Genomic DNA, 7,751 nt, shown 5'->3' on the forward strand with positions numbered 1-7,751 from the left:
ATTCAGATCTGAATGCTGAATCGGTCAGCATTCAGTGCGTTTGATTTGCACCTCCGAATGAGTGTTAATGCTGAACTAGAAAAAAATACGCTCTGAACCATTCCCCTTCCAAAAACACTCTCCGCATCATTCAGAACCACTCATTTTCCCTTCTACCCTTTTTTTTTCCCCCCTTTTTGTATCCCTTTTCCTTCTTTTTGATTCATAAGAAATTCAACCAGTTGATCTTCTTAGCAGGTAATTTTTCTTTCATCTTCAATATTTTAAACATTTAAACCTTAACAAATTTACTTTCTGTTCTTCCACTATGTTCATATATAGACTGCAAATACTCTTTACATATAAATTGCTTGATTTTTTTCTTCTTAATTTGATTGTTAATATCCTTTGAGTTTTTGTTGACTTTAATCTAGCCTCTTGACCCACCTAAAATAATTTGTTTCACCGATTTGGTCAAACTTGTATATGAATTCAAAGATTTCCATCATTTTTTTAAAGATTTTAGCTTTTTGGGATTCCTTATAAGTTTATTATTCATTATATTAATTATTAATTATATTAATATTATTATTTCATTATATTAATTATTAATTATATTAATATTAGTATAATAATATGTTGTGTTCGCTCTCTCAAGTTTAAATATAAATATGTATAATACTCGTATGTGATATAAGGTTTAAAAAGGTTTGAATGAAATGTTCACTGACATTTGAAATGTTGATGAACCGTTTTTTCGACAGGTAATGGGTCGGATTCAATAGGATGAAATTGTGTTTATGAAACTGTGTTTTGTTTAATGTTTTGGTGTTTCCAAAGTATACCTAAATAACTGATTTGATAACAAGTCAAACCAAATGGTAATTAAGGTTAAAATGGTAATTTTATATCATTCAGAGTATGGATTCAGAATACTTATCAAACAGTGAATTTCATTCAGAATCGTATTGATTCAGAGCCTTTGAACTATTCAGAACACTGAATCGTACAGTGCAGAATCATTCAGTTTAATCAAACGCACCCTAAATAATTGTCACGTGAGCACTTCACACTAAAAAGTACTACTATGAAGATTTAAATTTTTACCATGTACTGTAGTAAATACTGCGTATAAGATAACTACACGGTTAAACATAATAAAACATTTTTTTACTGTCTGAAAAAAATTCGTGAATTATTAACGATTTTGTTGTTATTGTGCCTTTCTTTAAAATTAGTGATAATTTTTTAGTTATTAATAGTACTATTTAATATTTCATTTTTCACACCCCCAACTCCCTAACTTTCATTAAAATACAAATTGAACCTCCCATTTTATAGTACTATTTAATATTTCATTTTTCACACACCCAACCCCCTAATTTTCATTAAAATACAAATCGAACCCCCCCCATTTTATACCTATATTCTAAAATATTATTTATCCCATCACTAACGCTAAAAATATTGAATAATAACACTCACCACGCTACTACTGTGCTACTTTTTTTTTGTCTCAAACGATAAAAAAACAACTTTCATAAAAGGAACAACCCTTCAATGATACCAAAAGATGTCAAAAAATATTCTTTTTTACAAAATAGATCAACTAACTTTTTTTTAAAAAAAAAAACCCGAACGCTAAAAGAAGCAACTTTCACAAAGGAACAACCCTTCAATGTTAGATGTCGAATTTTTTTTTTTTACAAAATAGATCAACATTTTTTTTAACTCGCATTCAAAACGGAGCTCCTGGCGCGAAGCAAGGGCTCCACAACTAGTTATGTGACGACCCGAAAATTTTCGACCAAATTTAAACTTAATCTTTATTTGATTTCGACACGATAAGCAAAGTTTGTAATGTTGAGCCTCAAAAATTTTTGAACTGTTATAATAGAATCATTACCCTGTGACTATTTCTGACGATTCACGAATCTTTAAATTGTAAAAAAAGGTATACATAAATGAATATATATGTGAATAAGTATATATAATCAATTAAATATATTAAGGAACTATTATGTGATTTAAGACAACTAAAAATAACTAAAAACTTGTTATCATATAGAGTATATTGAACACAAATGATTTCGAAAATAATTTATCAATATTAACAAAGTATGAAATGTTATACTCTGCGACTATTGTTTCAATATATATATATATATATATATATATATATATATATATATATATATATATATATATATATATATATATATAATATTTATTTACTTGGTATTCAAAACCTAATTAAATATGTAACAGTGAAAATATACATATATATATATATATATATATATATATATATATATATATATATATATATATATATATATATATGTATATATATATATATATATATATATATATATATATATATATAATTGATATACATAATTAATGATTTTGTACATTATAATATATAACATGTATAGATATTAAATATTCAAAATGTGTCGTTATATATATCATACAATTATTAACTATTACGAGATTAATAAATTGTAATAATAATATATGTAATTTCAATTTAAAGAAATAGTTATTATAATAAAAATAGTATGACTACTTTCATTAAGACTAAAATCTGTATTATTAGTTAATATTTCTCAATATATAATATGATGTGTGATAAATATAAATTGTTATAAATATTACTAATATTATTATTATCATTAATAATATTAGTATTATTGTAATTAATATGATTATTATAAATCTTATAGATATTATTATTATCAATAATATTATTATTATTATACATACTAATTATAATATTAAGAGTATTATTATTATAGTTATCATTAAACCTATTATTTTTATTAAAGAGATTATTATTCTTAATTTACCATATTATTATTAATTATCTCCATATTATTGTATTTAAAATTATTATTATTAATTAGTATTAGTAATAGTAATATATTTATATTATTAATTAGAATAATGAAAATAAATCATATGAAGAATCAAGTTGTTTAACATCACTATCTAAAACTGTATCGATTTTATGCTTCCTGTCTCTAAACGCGATATTAGATAGAATCAAATCATAGATAGCACCAAAATCAGTTGAGGGTCTTATTCCATTTATATTTTTTTTACTTAATTATTTCTGTTACTGATTAACCATGTCGATACCATTGAGCTATAAAACAAATGGTTTCTCTATGCTATCATCAAAAACATTCAACTCATCATCAAATACTACTATCTGTTACTCCACATTCGATTTTTTTTAAACAGAAAATAAACAAAGAACACAGGACCGTACCCTGTTCCTGTGTCATTTAATCAATAGCTTGATTTCGAAAAACATTGCAAAATCTATAAATGTAGTTGTTTTAGGATTCTTTTATTCAAACTATATACAAAATCTCAGGTTCCAATTCTTGCTATCGATTCCCAATTTTAGAGTCAAAGTTAAATTTAAAAAAAGTCAAACATTCAGTTCATCACAAATTCGACTTCCTGTTATTGTTTTAAGTTCAATTGATGATTCATATAGTTTCTAGGAGTCGTTTGCAACCTATTTCATGTTGAAATCTCGAGCTAAAACAGTCTAGATTTCAAAATCAAGTTTTGAGTTTCATGGGTGTTCTTAAACGGGTTTGTTTCAAATTTTTATTTTATATTTCTGTTTTAATTAATTCAAGCAATCACTTATTGTTTCTGTGTCAATCTGAAAATTAAAACAAACCTTATAAATATTGATTTGGGATATAAACCATTCCTGGTCGATTTGGTCTTAAGAAGATGAAGAAAAGGGAAAAACAGAAACAATGGAGTTAAAAAAATTAGGATACAGTTTATATCAGGAAAAACAGAAATGGCGTGATGGTTGGGAGGTTGTGTCGCGTTTCGAGAGTTCTGGGGTTCGAGCCACGCATGGGCTGTTTTTTTTTGTTTTGGAATTCATTGTTGAGGTAGTTTTATTTATTTACTTATTTTTGTTACTCTTATTACTCATTAATATTAATTATTATTACTATTGTTATTATTAATATGATTATTATTGTTATTGTTATTAACATTAGTATTATAATAATTATTGTTATTAATATTAATAATATAAGTAGTAATTATCACTTATTAGTATTATTAGGTATTAGTAATATTATGATTATTATTATTATCATTTTGTTATTATGTAACATCATTAAGTATTATTAATGTTATTATTAGTTTTATTAATATCAATATAAGTATTATTATGATTAAGATTATTATTATTATTGTTATTATGAAAATAATACAACTATTATTTTTATGATTAATATTAGTATTAGTATCATTGTAGATTTATTATTATTATTATTATTATTATTATTATCATTATTATTATTATTATTATTATTATTATTAATAAAAGTATTATTATTAAGATTATCATTAGTAATAAGATTGTTATAATAATTATTATTATCAAGTATTATGTATTATTATAAAAATTATTATTTTCATTATCATTATTATTAAACTTTTCATTTTATTAAAAACTACTGTTATTATCAGTATTATAAGATTTATCATTAAAACTATCATTAATATTATTAATAATAAAATCATTAATATTATTATCATTATTATTAACCCTAATATTATCATTATCATTATTTTAATCACTACTAATATTATTTTAGTATTAATATAATTACTACTTTAACAAACAAATGAAATATATACATATAAAATATTTGACACATATAACATAACAAAAGTTATATTTTTATATAGTAATAATGAGATACATAAATTACTAATATAAAAATTATATTATTAATAATAATAATTATATATATAATTGTTCGATTACAAGAATATGCATTAATGAATATACGAATGATATATGTTCGTGAATCCGAGGCCAACCCTACACTTATTCAATGTCATCATATGTATTTTTACTACAAAATACAATATTGTGAGTTTCATTTGCTCCATTTTTAAATGCTTTTGCAATATATATTTTTGGGACTGAGAATACATGCGCTGCTTTTATAAATGTTTTACGAAATAGACACAAGTAATCGAAACTACATTCTATGATTGGATTATCGAAATCGAATATGCCCCTTTTTAGTCTGGTAATCTAAGAATTAGGGAACAGACACCCTAATTGACGTGAATCCTAAAGATAGATCTATGGGCACTCACAAGCCCCAGTTAGAGAATTTGAACTGCTTTAGTACTTCGAAATAGGTATACAACCGCCAACTTTAAAAGATATGATCTGTTTGTGAGGTGTACACAACCATCATATTTAAAACAGTGGCCTGTTTGTATGCTTTTGCATGACCGTGAGGAATGCCGGTATGCGGGGGATATTCTATATGCATCTTGTTAAGGTCAATTTCCAGGTGTTTATATATCGTATGAATGATTTTCCAGCAGTGAGCAGACCTGTACAGATTGTTTTCGAAATATGAGTATCTTGTGGTCTATTATATTATTGGAAATGATTGTTTTTGATAAACTAATGAACTCACCAACCTTTTAGTTGACACTTTAAAGCATGTTTATTCTCAGGTATGAAAGAAATATTCCGCTGTGCATTTGCTCATTTTAGAGATATTACTTGGAGTCATTCATGACATATTTCAAAAGACGTTGCATTCGAGTCGTTGAGTTCATCAAGATTATTATTAAGTCAATTATAGTTAGATATATTATGAAATGGTATGCATGCCTGTCAACTTTTGATGTGATGAAAGTTTGTTTTTTAAAAACGAATGCAATGTTTGTAAAATGTATCATATAGAGGTCAAGTACCTCGCGATGTAACCAAATGTAATGTATTCGTCCTTATGGATTAGGAAGGGTCACTTCATGTGGTATCAGAGCGGTGGTCTTAGCGAACCAGGTCTTGCATTAGTGTGTCTAACTGATAGTTGTTTAGATGCATTAGTGGGTCCGGACTTCGACCGTGTCTGCATGTCAAAAGTTTTGCTTATCATTTCGTGTCGAAAATTATTTGCTTATCATCCTTAAAGTCTAGACACGTCTTACTGCCTCTATTGCATAGACAGTGTATAGATAAATTCATATCTTAGCGTATCTGTTATTGTTACCTTTGCCTGACAGCTTCCGTAGATTCCTCCATAACTTATGGGATTTTAGTATTATATATGCATATGTAAATTATGTATTGCGGGGTACTAATCTACATCCTATAATCTATTTCTTATTGAAAATCCTTCATCTGATCGTACGAGATGAATCCCTCAACCAGTTCGAGTCCCTCAGATTCCGATAGCTATTCCGATAGCTATTCCGATAGTTATTCCGACAGCTATTCCGACATGGATATTCTCCTACGCTCCGAAAGCAGTGTAAACGAAATGGATCACCCATCTAGTCATCTTCAATTCTGGATGAATTGGGGATGGGTTCGTAGTCTACTTAATCATTGGAGACAAGAAGAAGCGATCACTTTCATCCACCATATTGTCCTCTGGGCGAAGACCCTGAAGCATTCACCGGCGAACCAATCCGAAACACCATTTTCACTCTCATTTCCCGAATATCTCGTCACGACTATATATTTATCTCAAATTCTAGATCTTATTCATCCGCTCGTTCCGACTGACAATCATCTCTAAATAATAGAAGAAGTCAACGAACTTCGCGTTCGAGTAATCAATTTGAAAAATATGGTGCAAAATGTACCAGCTTCAACAATATCACCGGCACCAACATCAATACTAGTACCACCAACAACCCAAGTATCAACAATACATGCCTCAACATCTCATTATGTACCTCGAGCATAATCATCATTCTACGTATCATTCTACATTATTGATCTTCGTTCGACATGGCGATTATGTAATCTCTAATGTTTTAGAGATTATATATTCTTGTTCTAACGATAAAATCAAATTAGATTAATATCATATTAATTCATTAAATCCATGATTACATCTGAAGAAAATATATATGTATATATGTTTTCATAAAGATTGTAATTAAAAATTCTTTTGTACAAACTGTTAATGGTGAAATTATTTTAACGGGTAGGTAATACCCGAGGAATACTTAGATTGCACATTAATAAGTTACACTGTACATTCTTCGAAGCTGATTCAACAGTCAATTACTATCCTACTTGCATCCACAGATACACAAATTCGTTCACCACAGAATAACCATTTTCATTCAATTTCATATTTGGATTTTGACTTATCAGAATCCAACAAGTGGCATAATGAAGAAAACATTTGATAACATAAAATTTGTTAGAAACAAACAAATTAACTATGAGAAATTTTGTTAAGAATCCACGCTAACAAAATCCTAACTAACTGTTCCTAGCTAACTGTTAATTCCTTATTACATTTTAATTATCGCAATTTATTTTATCGCAATTTAATTCTCACAATTTTATTTATCGTCATTTAATTTCTGTTATTTATTTTACGCACTTTATTTATCGTCATTTAAATAGTGTTATTTACGCATTTAAATGTCGGGACACGTATACAATGTTTTGACATATCATATCGACGCATCTATATATATATTATTTGGAATAACCATAGACACTCTATATGCAGTAATGATCGAGTTAGCTATACATGGTTGAGGTTGATTCTATAATAATATATATACCTTGAGTTGTGATCGAGTCTGAGACATGTATATAATGGGTCACGACACGTATTAATTAATTCGAATATTATATATCTAACTATATATGAATTGTTGAATTACTAACCGTGGACTACCAACATTGGACAATTAAAATGAATTAAAATATTGATTATAAC

The sequence above is a fragment of the Rutidosis leptorrhynchoides genome, chromosome 1 (assembly GCF_046630445.1).
Source record: "Rutidosis leptorrhynchoides isolate AG116_Rl617_1_P2 chromosome 1, CSIRO_AGI_Rlap_v1, whole genome shotgun sequence".
NCBI lineage: Eukaryota > Viridiplantae > Streptophyta > Magnoliopsida > Asterales > Asteraceae > Rutidosis > Rutidosis leptorrhynchoides.